The 16988-nt window shown below is 37.8% G+C and overlaps 1 non-coding gene across 1 annotated transcript; it reads right to left on the reverse strand.

Annotated features, from left to right (window-relative positions):
- Window positions 1-1749: 1749 nt before the first annotated feature.
- TRNAS-GCU (transfer RNA serine (anticodon GCU)) lies at window positions 1750-1831 on the reverse strand. Its single transcript has one exon. It is a non-coding gene; the product is annotated as a tRNA-Ser (tRNA).
- Between the last annotated feature and the right edge of the window lie 15157 nt (window positions 1832-16988).

The raw sequence follows: 16988 nt of genomic DNA on the forward strand, positions 1-16988 counted from the left end.
TTGTTATCCTTTTCTTAATGATTTCATTGCCTCAGAAGCAGGAAGTTATTAAGGAAAGCCTGAAGCTTTAGGTGACAGTTCTAATATACTGGGTTTGGATTACTGAACTCTTCCAAATTTGATGAGTTGTTATCTTTACTGTAGAGACTAGGATGCAGGTTTGAGTTGTTTACAGTAGCCAGTATTACTAAGAAGAGAAACTGTAATGTTTTATACCAGTTGGAGTTTCCTAGGCACCTAATGTTTCATGTTCAAGTGAAAGCTGATGAGAGTTTGAATAATTGAGACTATATCATCATCTGCCAGTGCAGGATAGAATTATTTGGCCAACAATATGCCAGAAAGCTCAGACTGGGGATAATACGTTCAGTAAGAGCTTTGTGGCTGTAAGCAATACAGGAACGGTCTCAAACTCTGGACTGCAGTGATCAGTTCTSGGTACAAATACCTTCAGCTGAGTAAGATTGTAAATTTTACGAAGCCATTCCTTTGCTAAAGCATTCCCCAAGACTAGGACCGTTCATCTAGCATCTAATCTAGGCCACTTTGCTATCAAGGACCAATCATGATAAGTATCCTTGTGTGTTAGGTTCTTTTCTGATAATGAATAGCATTTATTTTACTTTCCTTTTAGAAATAGTTTATGTGAGTAGGCAACCATGCATGCAGCTATAATCTATTTGTTTTCACAGCTTACTGTATTTCTGAACAGAATATCACTTTTTGTACAGACAAAAGTATTTATATTAATAATAATTTGTGCACACTGTTGAGTGATCTGCTTGCCTGGGCTAAACAGCTCTTTGAAGTCACCTAAAATTCAGGCATGCAGTGTCAGAAAAATGAACCGTATGGATCTGTGTGCTTCTCTAAAAATACTAACTATACAAAATCCAGCACTGCCTTTCTCTTACCCTCCACAAATAATTGGTTCTTTATTTAGCTCTGACTCTCACTTTTTATTTTTCAACTCTGAWGTTTTTCTTCTTGCGTTATGGTTTCTGTCTTTATGGTTTCCTTCTTCCTTCTGTCAAGACCATCTGTTAAGGACTCTAATGTGGATATTTGAAAGGTAAAAGGTCTCTCTAGACTTTCTATGACTAGATCACAGGGAAAAAGACCACTGAAGTATGAGAGATTGGTGAACCACTCTTCTTCTAGAGAACATGAATGACTCTCAGTTCTCTACTGCTGGAAAAGTGTTCCACAAGGAAAACTGTATGGTCACCATTGCTGCAATGTCAATATCTGTTCTCTCCTGTTTCCACTGATTATATGAGAATGRTATTCCTCCTTCTTTTTGTGCATCTTTAGCCCAATAGTATGATTAGAAGGGAACCATTAATGATCTTGCATCCAGACATGCATGACATATTGCATAACATTCAATTTAAAAGTGCCTCAAGCAAAATAAATATAAATTACATATGTTGTATTGCTTCCCTAATTTTATGTCATGTTAGAACATAAATGTCCTATGATATATTCATTAAAAACAAATCACAGAATCAGAGGTTGAGGTTGGAAGGGACCTCTGGCAATCGTCTAGTCCAACTACCCTCCTCAAGCAGGGTCACCTAGAGCATGTTAGACAGGATCACATCCGGGCAGGTTTTGAGTATCTCCAGAGAAGGAGACTCCACGACCTCTCTGGGCAGCCTGTTCCAGTGCTCTTTCAACTCTCACAGTAAAGAAGTTCTCCCTTATATTTAGGTGGAACTTCCTGTGTTTCAAAAGCTACCACACTGCCGACGAGGATGGGATTCRAACCCATGCGTGCAGAGCACAATGGATTAGCAGTCCATCACCTTAACCACTCGGCCACCTCRTCCACAATGCATGTAGAAATAATTTATTTTTCATAGGGAAGGCCCCCTATCCCCCTAAGAGGAAAACTATATTCACTTCTAGTGTCAGAGCGTAATGAGCTGAGTTTAATTACACTTAAATTGAGCCCATTCTATCACTGTGCACGTAAAATCAGGAAACAGCCAAGCAGGGATTACTCTTGTTGGCTTAGAAAAGCATACTCTTAGCATCCAAGATGAAGAACACTTGCTAAGAGAAGCGATTCCCAGATGTTTACTTCCAAYTGGCTATTCAAAAGACTCAGTTCTGGAGCAAGCCAACAGAGTACAGAAGGCTGGATGGCCAGTTTTATCAATGTGTTCTCAGTGAAGTGATGAACCTTTTAAGTATCTTCTTACATTTAGGTCTGACTCTACCTGAGTATTCTGGAGCAATTAGGCATGCCAGAAATAAGAGCATTCCTCACCTTGATGACTAAAAGTACTGAGATAAAGGCAGACATTTCAGACTTATTGGCTATTGTACTTCTTTTTGAATACTTTATTTGTATTTTCTTCTTATGCTTCTTTTCTTCATAATATTTTACTATTTGCAAAGAATTTATGTTCCTTTCCCAAGGACTAATAGACATGGGAACTTAACCGTATGAGCTGAAGCTCAGGTGAAAGCACTTAATTAGGTGATTGCATTTTCAAAAATGTCAGCTGACATAGAAATTGCTGGGATCTCAGCCCTTTGGAAAATCAGGTGTTATATACAGCWGCTTTACTGTAGACTTCGAAACCCAAATATAGATATTCAACTCTCAAAATCTTTGGTAATTTTGCTTTCATGTTTTTGTTTTTGTAAGTTCATTGTACTATGTCTCTTGGTTTTCCAATTCTTTTGAAAGTATTGGAAAAATCTGATACATGAGTCCAATACTAATTGTTTTCATCTTGGAATATTACTCATCTTTTCAAAGAAAAGCATAATTTCTAGGCAACATTGTGTTCCTTATTTGCAAAGTTGTTTGTTGGCTGCATCTCACTCCCATCTATACATGCCAAGGATGAGTAGCTAAACACATCCAAATATATTATTTGTTTACACCATGTGTGTGAATTTTACAGAATTAATATATTGAATGAATGTAGTTAATTTCTTTTCTTCTCATCTAATTTTTTCCTTAAAACTTCTGTGTTCTTCTAGCCAAGATTTTGAGAGCTCAGAGTTAAGTAGATGAGTAGAAGACATGTCTTCAGATACTTCACTTGCTGTTCATGAATATCTTCAAGTGAGGATTTTTTTCTCTTTCCTCTTATATTTCTCCTAGGTAGGAGAGAGAATTTCAGATATTTCAAATACAGYAAAATCTAAGTTTTATATACTTTCAAGTAGTACTCCCTAACATGAAAATGTAGCTGCTTGATTTTGGATTTTGTACCAGGTTTCCATGTGATTTTGTTAAATACAGGAAAATTCACATTGTTGCTTTGTTCTACAGGGAACTGAATTATTTGCCAGTCATTTTATTTAGGTCAGCCTTTTCAAAAAGAGACAGATAATCAAGGATGTGCACGTATGAACTCTAGTTACCCAGTAACACTGTTGAATTTTCTTACTCCACTCTGCTGAAAAGAATCTATAGCTGGGAATGAAAGAGCAGAAGGAAAATAGAGGCCAAAAATAGCAGACCTCCCATTGGGTCACTGTCTTTGCCTTGTTCTGTCCATTACAATGACTTGGAATTGCAACAAGCCGACTATGTATCATTATATGTGACTTGATAGCCCCTGGAAAGATGGCTAAGGACACATCACTATTAGAACTGGTTGTACATTTTGTAGACAAAAAATATTTCTGAAGGATATAGAAGAGCATCTAAAAAGATTTTCAAGGTTTTAACTAACATTTCCAAGTGAAAGATTTCTTCTTCTTTATAAAATGCTAGCGATGACTTCCTAATGTACTTTGTACCAGTATCCCTTATTCATCCTAAAGTCTGATATTCCAACTTTCTCTATGTCCCTTATCTTCGGCCCTGCAAATGTGAAGATACATTATCACGTGCCTCTGTCTTCTGTGTCCTTCGTCGCTTTRGATCTGAATACATGGAATCTGGACTTAAACTTGAATTATAAAAGTAGTTCAACAGAGTAATTCCATTATATGGGAAAATGTTCTAATTAAAGGCTGCATGACARCTGTCAGATTTCCTTATTTCACACTAGTGAGGTCTGTAGGCAAGCAGTCTAAGGTTTTCTAAATGGCAAACATGACTGCCAGAAAACAATGCAGAGTGTAATGCAGGATCTGGACCCAGCATCCTCATGGATTTAGCAATAGAATTTGAAGACACTCCATATGAATGTTTCCAACTGTTTTTAGGCAAGTCCCACTGATGTTGCTTTTTCTTCATCTGTGGCCTTGGATAATTCCCTCCTAATTTCTGCTACTAGCTCCTTTCTGCAGCTGCAGCACAGCTCATTAGCTTGTGCTCTGTTTTACACTATGCCTCTCTGCRTCAGTGCCACAGATAATAAATCATTCAAGGCTGTGACTGATACTTTTGTGTGTTTTGTATCAGGCTAACAAGTGTGACTACCAAACTTTGGTATTAGATCATATTGATTATTTGCATAAGATTTTAAATTAATTATTCATTACGGTATGTGTATTTAGTTTGGGTATCTATTAAAATGCTAGTTTGAGTAATTACATCCTTTATTTGACAGGCACGCTACATAAAGGAAGCGTATTTTAAGTCTTGTACATACAGGAGTAAAAAAAGCGTAAGTGTTGTTGAAGACTCACTGCACAGCTTTTATGAAAGATGGAATCCAGAAACAGAAGCTGTTTTTGGACATTAGCAGAGTGGTCAAACAGCTTCAGTCCCAGAGCAGGAGAGAGCTTCTAGTAATTTTGCCTGATAATCAGACTTTCCATGGCAAATCTGAATCTCTACAGTGTTAAATGCCGCCACAGAACCTCCAAATAGATATAGATAATGGGAAACTGTTGCAACCTTTCAGTGAAAGTTGAGGAAAAGGTAGAGATGTTTGTTTTCTGAAGTCAGTTTTGTCTTCTTCTGTGACAAGCTCATTTTCCAGATGTAATAAAATCTCTCTCCTCAAAATATTTATTAAGATCTTTGGATTATTGTCAAAATCAGCCAATTTTCTGTTCTTCTGATTTTACCCATGCTATCAAAASTCTCATCAAAATGCAAAGAGATCTTGTGGCAGAGAAACTGCCAAAAAGTTTTAAAGAATCAAGTGAATCTAGCTTTAGTCTTAATGTCCTTTCACCTCTTTTGACCTCTGAAACATCCTCCCTTTATTGGTATGAAGTATCTAATCTTCAGATGCAGTATGCTCACAGCATCAGCAACAAAATCAGACAGGAAAGGATATGTTCTTCAGCAACTAATATTATCTTCAGCAATTTTATTTTAAAGATTAATTAATATGAATGCTAGGGTGGGATACAAAAAATTGCCTTTGACAGTTCTGAAAGAGGATACTGGAACATTTCAAAAGCAAAGGAAAATATGCCTTGACAGATTAAAGAGCACGGTGTCACGCTTTGCCTTTCTCAAACTGCCCTTGATCAGATGGATTGGTRTGTTACTACTATTTGAGAAGACAGATGAGTCCATGTGACAGAAACAAAATATCTGAGTGAATCTGGTTTGACTTTAACAGGGAAGGAAAGGGAAGTGTTTATTTCCCTTGTCAGTAGGCTGAGAGAATTAGACAACTATTGGCATATGGCTTATCTTAAATGAGCTTCATTAACACAAAAATCAAGTGGGAAAATTACAAAACAGATACCACAGCAGAATGGAGTTCAAGAGAGTGGCCTCTGTATCACTTCAGTCTCTCTTCCCCTCAAGCAACTGTGACTTACATGATGATGTTCCTTTCCTAAAGCTTGCTGGAAGTTAAAGTTAGTCACTCTCTCCACTGGCCCTTTTTAGACTGAGCTACAGTTGCTGTTGTTGTGTGAATTGAAATGTTGATCAGATTAAAAGTCACAAGGATCTGAACGATGCATCTATAATTTTCATGTGCCCGAAAAATTTTACAGCTAAATATCGTTCTTGCCTGCAGCCCTACTGATGCTCACAGAGGTGGTGTATGGAGCATGGAAAGRCTGCATTTTTGTAACGAAGCTGTCTTTCAGCCAAGGCCTTCATCAGTAGCAGAACATCCAATGAAGGCCAGTTAAAGATGACTTCTTGGTCCCTTTCCTTCTTGTCTATCACATCACAAATAATAATCATCAAATATTATTTCCAAATCTATTAAAAGTCTAATCTACAGACATTTCTGTATTCCTATTAGTTAAAATTTATGTTTTTTAAAAACAGTTTATTGTAAAGTTTATTTTTAGAGAAACTATTTGAGCTTATTATGAAAAAAGAATTCTCCCTAGGAATCGCCCGTAAATGTACCATGTAGCGTCAAGACAATTGTCCTCACTGGGTAATAGACAAGCAACTGCCATATAAATTTAAACTGTGGAACATGATTCTGGGCAGATGAAGTTCTTGCAGCACAAGATCATTTAGGACTGATATCTTAAACTTGAAAAATCATCTACAAGCCATTTACCACCTGATTATTGTGAAATAATTTTTATCTATCCAGTTGTTTTACCACCTCATTATTGTGAAATACATTTCATCCATCCACTTGTTTTATCACAAATATCCTTATATCACATTCTGTGGAGTGAAACCAGTCTAATAGGTTTACTATGTCATGACTATACCAAAGCACTTGTTTGATCTGTAGGTTAAAAATACAATATTTAAGCAATTACAGATTAAAACATAGTGCTCATATAAGACACAATATAAGTGAGATCAAGATGGTGACTTGACTTTATAATGAAATGAAATCAATAAAAAGATGGAAAATCTTATAAAATAGAGGAAGATATTTCATCTTCTTTCCAAACATCAAATTCTTGATAACAACATGTATTGTACTCACTGATATAGAATTATATTTGTCTCTCCGTATATAAACAGAAAAGATAGATATTTTTTCTTCCAGTAGGAGTATGCAGAGTATCTTTCTTTCTACTTATAAGCAGACACTGACCTATGCAGGTGACAGTGTCATGAGCTTGTGTTGAAACACATTTCAACATACTGTCAATTTGCCACAGAATATGCACCATTCAAAGATAATCTTACTAAAGAAGAAATTAAGAAGGCTATTTTCCTAGATAAAAAGGTTGGAGCCTAAATATCTTTTCTGCATTTGAAAATCATGCTTAGCTGGGACGTTCTCTTCAGTTTTGAACAGTTAAACATATGCAGCAAATCCTGTTCTGTAGGGTAGAGACCTATTCAAAGCTCAGCCAGTGCAAGAGGGGAGATGCCATGTGAGAAGGGATTTGACTAAACATGGGTCTCCCTTTGCCCTCAGGATGAGAGAGTGAATTCCTGCATAAAAATATTCTTATGAACTCCTGAGTTCCCAATACATAAAAAAAAAAAAAAAAAAAAAAAAAAAAAAAAAAAGAAAGAAAGAAAAGAAAACCACTGTGAGGATGGTGAAACACCAGGACAGGTTTCCCAAAGGGGCTGTGGACTCTACACCTTGGAGATGTTCAGACCCTGGCTAGATGTGGCCTTGAGCCACCCGCTCCCACCCTAAGCCTGCTTGTGGCAGGAGGCTGGACAAGTCTTGTCTCCTGAGAGCCCTTCCAGCTTGCATGCCTCTCGCATTCCTTTGGCGCTGAACAAGCGGTACAGAGTGCAGGAGGTAACTGCTCTAACTCCTCGCTACATTGCTCTTTTCTGTCCTGGTCTTTCACTTGTGCAAATTCACAGTATCCAAGATTGAAGCTGAGAGTTAGGCTTAATTTGTCTTTATGGCACTAATGTCAGGGTTTGTTCCCTCCGCTTCTTCCAGAGTGTAACCAAAGATGTTAGTGGTGAGGTCAGTGAGGGAACAGAGACTACTACAAATGGGTTGGCTGCTTACAGAAACAAGCTAAGTCATCTGCCCTCCCCCCCCCCAGCTAACAGAACCATCCTCTAACCCCCTATTTACACACACTTTCAAAATGATATACCTTATGTAATGAGCAAAGGTTAGGATCCCAATTTTTCTACTCATTTCACAAAGGTGTAGTAAGGCACATCTGCACTGTAGTGCTTTCCAGAAAATTGGATGGAGGAAGAAAGCTGTAGGAGGCAAGCGAAGACACCTGCACAAGAAAGGAAAAAATATTACCCAGGTTACAGAACCCTCGAAGAGACCTCGGGCTTCTTTACTGTCAGTCTAGTGGTTTACCCCTACTGACTGAGGCCAAATCTTATTTACAAACACTTAACCTTTTTTTTTTTTTTAGAAAAAATCCTTCAAGGTTTACATAGTTTCTGTGTAAATGTTAGGTTATTAGGTCTCCTTATGCAAAAACTTTCATGTAAGAAGTATACACACACACAAGCCTTAAAGACATCCTGTGGGAAAGAGAAACAGTGGTGAGGTTACAAGCCAAATGCAGATTGCTATCTCCAACATAACTGAGGAGCACTATGAAAACAGCTCTGAAAGCTCGCCTCCATTAACAGGAGACAGAGAAAAGGTCTGGATAAAGGATGAGGAAGAGTCGGCTTAGGGGATGGATTAAAGGGAAGTCATCTGTGACCTTTGAGCTAACTAATTGTAAAGTTTACTGTAGGACACTTCAGATGCTTACTTTCTGGGTTGTACTGGCTTTCTATCAAGGTTGTACTTAGAGGCTAGGGAATAATATCACTAGTTGTTATTAAAGGAGTTACAGAGAGATTCTGGTTCAAATGCAGTATAAGTCAGGAGTAATTGGCAACAGATTGACTACAAAAGTCAATAAATATTGTTCCAGCTAACTTTTCATACTGCAGCAAAGAAAAAGCCGTTCCCTAGAGAAATGTCACTGTAGGTTTCCTACTCTCATAAAATAAGCTTTTATTACTCATCTAATTTAAGTAACATTAAAAAATAAGAATAAGCACAAATGTAATCATCCTCTTATATGCAATGAGTATCACATAATTATACACTGTTTGCATGATATTACATATGGAAACTATCAATTCAAGACAAAACCTTTTCCTGAAAAATTTAAAATAATTGCCCCAATGTTTTAATGTCATTTATATGCACATATTTCTAAGAAAGATTTCTTATTTTGAAGATAAAAGTTAGCAGGTTATCTGAAGTTATTTCACTCTGCCTTGGGAAGGAGGTTTTTTTCATATACATCATAGCATATCAGAGCTTGAGATATAATTTTTAATTTACTTTACTCTCTCCTTTATGTTTGATTCTAACGACCTCTGAATTGTTTTGCTTAATGCACAGGTTTTTAACTGTCCCATTAAGTCAGGATGAGGTTTACAATTGTTAAGGCATTTGGCCTGGGTTTGAAATACATGAAAGACACCTCACAAATCAGCAGTCTGTATTGCTTGTGTGAGTTTAGTCGTGAGGGTTACTTTAAAGTCTTCTCCTTGGATAAAGAGATCAAGCACTCCTCATAGATGTGAAATGGCTCTATCTCTTCTGGAGAATAAATTAAAAGGCAAATATGAGAGAAGACCTGGTTGCCCAGGAGGTATTGGTAGCAGACTGTGAAGCAACTCACCTTTAAGTCATTGGTTGGAATCCATTGCTGGCTTCTAAGATTTTATGCGACTCCAATACAAACATTGTTAAATAGATCAGAAGTTCTAGACTGTTGAATCCTACTGCATTTGTGGAGACGCTACCGTAACTGTTAACCATAGAGGTCAGGGATGAAGTACATTAGAAATGATGATGTGTACCACCTGCATTATCAGCAGCTGTTCTAAACTTTCAGGGTCAGATCTTGAGGGCATTTTGTACCAATGCTTCCTCTTGCAATTTGTACTAAAATTGAGCATAATAAAAAGGGAGAAAGCTTTGGTGTATCATATTTCCTACATCAGCCTCTCATTGAGTAGAACCAAGAGAGTCACTTCATGGAGTTGAGTACAAAGCACCAGAGCAATAGTCATCTCAGGGCCAAAAACACAAGCAGAGAGGTTATTGCCCAGCTCTGTGTACAGGGCATCTCCAGAAAGTGTGGGGGCCCACCTCAGTGGAGAGGACTCAGATGGGTATATTCTCAGAAGAGTGCATCCGGCAGGGAGCCACAGACCAGTCCGTTGCCTGTCTTGCTGAGGGGAGGCTGCAAGAGCATTACAAGAATCACAAGGGAGGAGGCCTGTTTCTGTACCTTAGTGCCTTGGGTCCCCTACTGGAAGTGGGGGAGGTGCTGTAGCTTATGTATTTCATGTTAAACTGTCAGAACTAGTTTTAAATCAAACCTAAATCCCAGAACTAAGGAAGGACTGGAATCTAGCACTGGCCACTCCTTCTTGCACTTTTCCTGTTCGTGAAATGAGCCTCCCAGTTATGCATTTGGTGGTGTGCACAGCAGCCCACTTCAACAACTGGACACTGAGCTGTTTTCCTTGCATTGCCTTCACAACACAGTATGAAAGGCACTATCCTCGGATGTGGTTTTGAACGCACTCAGGTCACTATTAGAATAGGATCCAGGTCTCCTGTTTTCTGGATGAGTGAGCTGAGCAATAGCTTAAATAATTATATAAAGGTAATAACCATCATGACCCACTTTAAAAAGAATTGTGTAGGTACCTAATGTGACTGATACCTATTTTTCAGTACATGTACCAGACAGTATTAGCAATTTTCCAGTACATGGAAATATCTAACATGCCACTACAGCTCACAGATTTAGACTTGAGAGAGGTGCCTCCTATGGAAATACAAAGTTTCTTTTTGCCTAGCTGTAGATGACTCCCTCCTCTGTATTAGATTTTTGAGGAACATTGTTCAAAGGTATCTAAGTCTACAAATTGTGTGGAGGGTGCCAGATATCTAATTTAACTTCTAAAAAGTGAGCTAGAATCTTCTAAAAACTCATCTTTATTTTTGGAAAAGCATCAAGCACTGTGGAAATGGATCATTTGTAGGAGCTAGGGAATCTGTAGGGTCCTGCAAGGTAGAAACTCATCAACTTCATTTATACTTAAAGAAGAGTAGCTAAATAACACACAATTTTAAGAATGTGGAATTGTTCCAGATGTTAAGACTATACTTGTGTAATTCCCAGAGCAGGTGATATTTATAGAGTTTTGCTTTTATTGGCCCTGTGTTGTGAATAGCTTTATAAAACTAGGCCATTCATTCTAGTGCATTTTATAAACAATGTTTTATAGGAATCTTATTTATTAAGACTTTATTGCCAGACTTGATTCACTTTTAAAAGGAATATATGACAAATGAGTTAGATATTCAATTAGCTGGAGAGAAGCTAAATATACTGGGAATAATGAAATAACTGTGAAGATTAGGGAGAAAAGGGATTGAGCCAGAACAAATATGCCTTCTCCATAATTTTTCTCTTGTTTTGGTGAAAATGAAACTGCATGCATAGGGCAAATGTCACTCTAGCCATCTTGGATTTTATTAGGCCGTCTCTCTCCTTATAAAACTGGAGCCAGAGATCTGCAGGGAATGGAATTATCATACACTTGGTGGTTTTGCCTCAATCTCAAAGTATTTTGGAAATGAGCACATGTTTATATCTCTGAAATAACTGAAGAGCCTCTAGTAATGCATCTTACTATTTATTAATTAGCTATTTTCTCCAAAGGTCATTTATCTTCTTATTAAAATGAAACCAAATGAACTGTTCCTGTTGGCAGCTCAATGTGGAATAATGCAGTTCTAAGAAAAATGATAAAGCTTCTTTTGTGGATAATAAGTGTAGGTAGAAAAGCAAAACAGAAGTCCGGAKACCCTTTCCATGGAAAAAGTGTCACAGTAGTTTAAGGTCAGTTTGGGTAGCTGCATAACAATATCATTTATTATCTCTTACATCCATTCTAATCCTACCAAGTTTTTGTAATGAGACAGTCTGTGTAATTTTAATTGACTCTACATTTCTGCAAGTTGGGTGGTATGTTTATGTTTTATGCGCCATGGAACAAGGTTGTTTGAGACTGATGTGCTTAATGATATTCTGTTATGGGGACTCAGACTCTCTGGACTGGTCTGGTTTGATTTCTTTCTGTCACAGGATGATTGAGACAAGTGGTGTGTACCTTGAGTCTTTTACTGTGCGAGAGGAGTTGCCTGCCAGTACTGTTGTATTTGAAGCTTGCCTTCCCTTGAAAAGGGATTCTGAGTGATATGGAAAGAAAAAGTAATCATGGAAGGCTTCATATGGGGAAATTAATTTTACTGATCCTAGCTTTGGAAGCTTTAAGATGACTTACTTGAACACAACAATCTAGCACAGTAATAAAGACCAGCTTTTGGCTGTTCCTTCTTCTTCTCTAGAAAAATAATGRAAGTGTAACCAGCTATGGCTTCTGGACCTTAGTCACTTGAAAACACAGATTAAAACATTAAGAGTTTTTGGGGAAAAATATTACAGAAAATATAGAAACATACAGGGAGCACATAAGTTTTCCGGAAAGCAGAGAGAAGGATCTGGAAGGAACAAGATCATCCAGATTCTGTCTTGAAAGAAACCACATTTCTCCTGTTTGATTCTATTAGTTTCTTTGCATTTATTTTGTGGTTTATGTCTCCAAAATGTGCCTGGAACAGTCTATCGCACTGTATGGTTTAGCTGTCTTTGGAAAAAATTAGAATCGAGATGCCATGATTTCTCTGCTAATAATGACGCTTTTGCTAGCTGGCCCATTACAAATGTAAGCCTCTGCCAGGCTGCATTCTTTCAGGCTTCAGACACCCAGCTTACACAAGTTATACAAGTAGAGCTTATGCAAGCAGTGAAGATCAAATATTTTCCTTAGCCTAAAGCATTGCTCAGAGGTATGGTTAAATATTTGGCATTGTAATATCAAGCCTGAGATCTTGTATACCAGCAGTTTATGGCAACACACCTGCATGAATGAGGTGGGTGAAACGGAACATGCTGAATTACTGCAAGTCTTACTAAACTCAAGTAGCTTCACATAGCCATACAAGAAGGTTGAGAGGCTAAAAATATAATCATTTCCAGTCATTGTGTTTCATGGAAAATAGGTTCTGCTGAAAAACCTGCTGTGTGGTTTTGTTTTTGTTTTTAAAGCAGATCACAAGTCTTTGTCTGATAAAGGACACTGTTTTGATACTCTGTTCCTAAATTGCTCCACACCAAATGATTTTATTTCACATGAGATTTTGATTAAAATAGTTGTATCAGATGAACATACTGGGGCACGCATTCAAACACTTCTCTAGGAATGTGAGAACTTTGTTACTGATCCCCACCAGCAATCCGTTGCCCCTTTCTGTGGGCTTAATACCAGACAGCCCTGTGCCAGGCGAAACACATTGAGCAAAACTGAAACGTACTGACTAGATGCTACCAGGATATGTGCTCTGGGCACTGGGGGGAGAGAGAGCCGCGTGATATGGAAAGTAGAGAAATCTGCATTGATGCACTTGGATCCCCCAGACTTGAGATTGAAAGTGGATTGTTTAGAGAACAGTGGGCTGAAGGGAGACATGATAGCAATCTACAAATACATAAAAGGCTGCTGAGAAGAGCTGTGGAATAAACTGTTTTCTGTGTCCACTGGAAATACGACAAGAAGTAAATAGGAGAGTTCACTTAGTCTTTAGGAAAAATTCTTTAATGGTAAGAATAGCAAAGATCTGTTACCGTTTGCTGGTGGAAATGTGAACTCATGCTCACTGGAGGTCTGTAGACAATGATCTATCAGAAATGGCATAAAAGTGTCTGCTTATGGATGGTGGTAGGACATAATGACTCCCTTCTAGCTAGCCCCGCTCTTCAGAATCCTTTACATACATTGAAATGTGATGGTCAGCCAAGAGTGATGAAAGTGGAGGGCTATTTCTGGCAATGTTGTGATTTAATATTATTTCTCAGTGACTTAGGCAGTATCTTGTTCATAAACTGAGCAAATGAGACAAAACTGGTAAGACAAGAAATAATGAGTGGGAAAGTTTAGTGTTGCCAAATAATCCAAGCTGTCTCATTAAATGATTCAGAGCACTCATTTAGGACAAAGGAGAATAATAGACCAGCTCTTTATCATCCCAGTGCTGGAATTCTATCTTGGGCCTGTGAAAATATTTCTCATGAAAGTTGCATAAAAATAGGTACACTTTTTAGAAAAAAAAAAGCTTTTGGAAGAGAAATCAGCATTTTAAAACAATGAGCAGTCTTATCCAGCTCTCTTTGGAATATGTTCTTTTTTTCTCTGCTTTCTGGTGCAGAGCAGTGTTTTTGAAAAAGCAGATGCTTAGGTTGTTGGCACAATGAAATATGTCAAAGAAATGCTAAGTCATGAATTTACAGTGTATCACCTGCTCTACAAAGAATGAGCATCAATAATGCAAGAGACCTTACTCTTTTTTTTCACTGAAGGATGAAAAAAGCACAACTTACCCTGACTTGAATGCAGAGGATTATCACTGTGTATGAAAAGAATGATAACTTATTACATGGTGGGGATTTGTTCTTGCTTCAGTACTCTGAGGGAAAATCTTTATTAACACTATACTACATTATTCCGCATTGTTTGGTGATATAAATATTGATATCTTGTAAAAGGCACTTACTGGTGTTACATTACTAAGATTGGAATATAAACTCATTTATAAAACTTTCTTGAGTCTTTCAGTTTGGTACACAGTTTGGGAGGCTTTAATATGGGGTTCATTGCATTGAGCTCTTCAGCCATTGGGATTGGGATTCAATTTTCTTTTCCTCCTTTGTAAATTAAAGCGTCCAAGTTTTAATTTGGCACATATTTTACAGGGATTTAAGTAAAATGTGAGAGTCAGCTGTTTATGGCTTTCATAGATTAGTTAGTATAGAAGTGCCTGAGGCTCAGTGATGATGTCATGTGCTCTTTTCACCTCTTTTGGTGAGTTCTATGTTTGTAGAGTATCAAAGCAGAAGAAAGAGAAGGATTAGCGTAAGACATGGAAAGGCTGCGATCCACCCATGTCTGATTCTGAAATTTCTGTTGATGGCATTCAGCACTACATCAGTCCTCTGAGATCTGAAATTYGAAGTCTGATGGAAACAGAGACATATACTAGAGTCATCTGCAAGTCATTTCTGAGCAGTAGAGTTATGCAGTTTACTATAAAACATATGAGGTAAACCTGATGCAAAGTAAGGAGAGGTGCTAAGTAATAATCACTTAAACAAACAGCTATTTCAAATTATTTATCACCATTTCCATTCAGGTAGTTATTTGCATGGAGATTTCAGCATAAGCCACGGGGCCTATTTCTGTTTCCCATTATGAATTAGGTCTGCTTACAGAAGTGAAATAAGCAGTTGTCCATGTGCCCYGGAACAATGGTGTGCCACTTATGCAAAACTTCATTAATTTGCATTGTTCAAGCAAAGCTGAATCAGCAAAATGAGGCAGCCAAGCAGTGGCTTACATGTGGCTGTTGGGCATGCGCATCCATGGGTAGTTTCAGTAAGGATCAACACTGAAAATGGATGATGCTGATAACAGATGGCATCTTTTCTGTGTAAGCTCTCTGGGGCAGTTACAATGTTTTTGTGGTATTTGTACGATTTCCCTAAAAGTGAGTCAGGAAACTTTAGTTATTGCTACTACTGTAAATAAAGATGAACAGGAATTTTTATTTTAGTATGAGGTTGAGATGACCTGTAGAATACATAAGTGAATGATATGAATTGTATTCCTTTTATACTATTTCCCAGTAATCATTTTTGTATTCTTTTTCATTCCAAATCTTTCTCACTTCTCTCCCCCAAATACCTATTTATTCACTTTATCATGATGTCCTTCTCAACAAGCCAGCTATAGACATCCAGGCTTGGAAAACATTCCTATCACTTGGTGGACAAAGAGGGAGAGAAGAAATCACTATTGCTCTTACACTTACTAACACCTAGGGAGTAAGGAGTAGCTCTCTGAAATGCTTCTTTTGGATTTGTGAATGAAAAGCAGGAGCAGTTGCCCAGAATATGAAAGCAGTTGGAAGTATAGGAACTGAGGAGTTCTTTTTATACCGAAAAGAAAAAACAAAATCATATTATTGTCTGTTAGCAAAATAGACAATATTTTTTTATACAGAACTACAAAAAGGGAAAGGCAATGAGTCCTACGTTTGATGGACTGGCTCTAAAACCCAAGTAGGGTAGTTATATCTGTATGCATACAAAGTACATGCACAAACAAAAATTTTCACCAATGCTCCAAATTAATTTTGAGTGGACATTTTATTGCAGATACCTTATGGATTGCTTAAGTTCCTCTGCATTTGAAGAAGCAAACAATGCACTGTATGTTGAAGTATGGAGGAACTAGGATTATCAGAACTATTTCTGAATTTCCTGAATCTGAACATAGTAGTTTGTGATAACAGAATATTAGGTGGAGCTGGCCCAATAATTTTGAAGGAAAACCAGATCTTCAGTGATGTAATGCACTACTGATCATTACAGGGAAACATTCTTTTATCTGTTGTTAAACAGTGAGCTCAGTCTTGGGAAGCAGAAGAACAGTATGTAATTCCTCTCTCTGGCAGCGAGCAGATTACCCTCTCCCACCCATTCACTGATAGCATCGGGACCTAGAATCCCATGTTACAAGCTGCGATAAGTGCAAGAATTTCTTCCTTAAGGGCTGACATGGCTTTCTTACATTTGAAACAATACTTTTTCAGGGATCTGTCCCTAGAATTCATTCTGCTCATGATGACTTTGGATGAAAGATATTCAGATCTACAGAGTCTTGCTTTCATTTTCCTTCCCTTCAGCTATTGATTAGCCTTTTGCAGTTTCTCCCTGGAAGTTTAATTAATGAAATCTTAGTTGATTTCACTGTTTTCTTATAATTTCATATAATTCAAGACTGGATACTGTCAAGCATTCACTTTCAGACACTAACTTCTGCACTGGGCCCCAAAACTTCGGTTACACTGAAGCACTTCAGTGTCCAGAGGACTACATCATCTCAGGCCAGGGACAGAAAGCAGACACTCCAAGTTCCAGCAGTGCCTGAGACTTGGTCAAAGACAGAGGACTGACTAGGTGAGATGCAGATAAACCAGAACCAGGTCATGCTCAGGAAGGCAAAAAGTCCTCAGTGTCCTTGCCAGTCT

Source organism: Rhea americana, unplaced genomic scaffold (assembly GCF_003343005.1).
Source record: "Rhea americana isolate MKP2758 unplaced genomic scaffold, rheAme1 scaffold_13, whole genome shotgun sequence".
NCBI classification, from domain to species: domain Eukaryota; kingdom Metazoa; phylum Chordata; class Aves; order Rheiformes; family Rheidae; genus Rhea; species Rhea americana.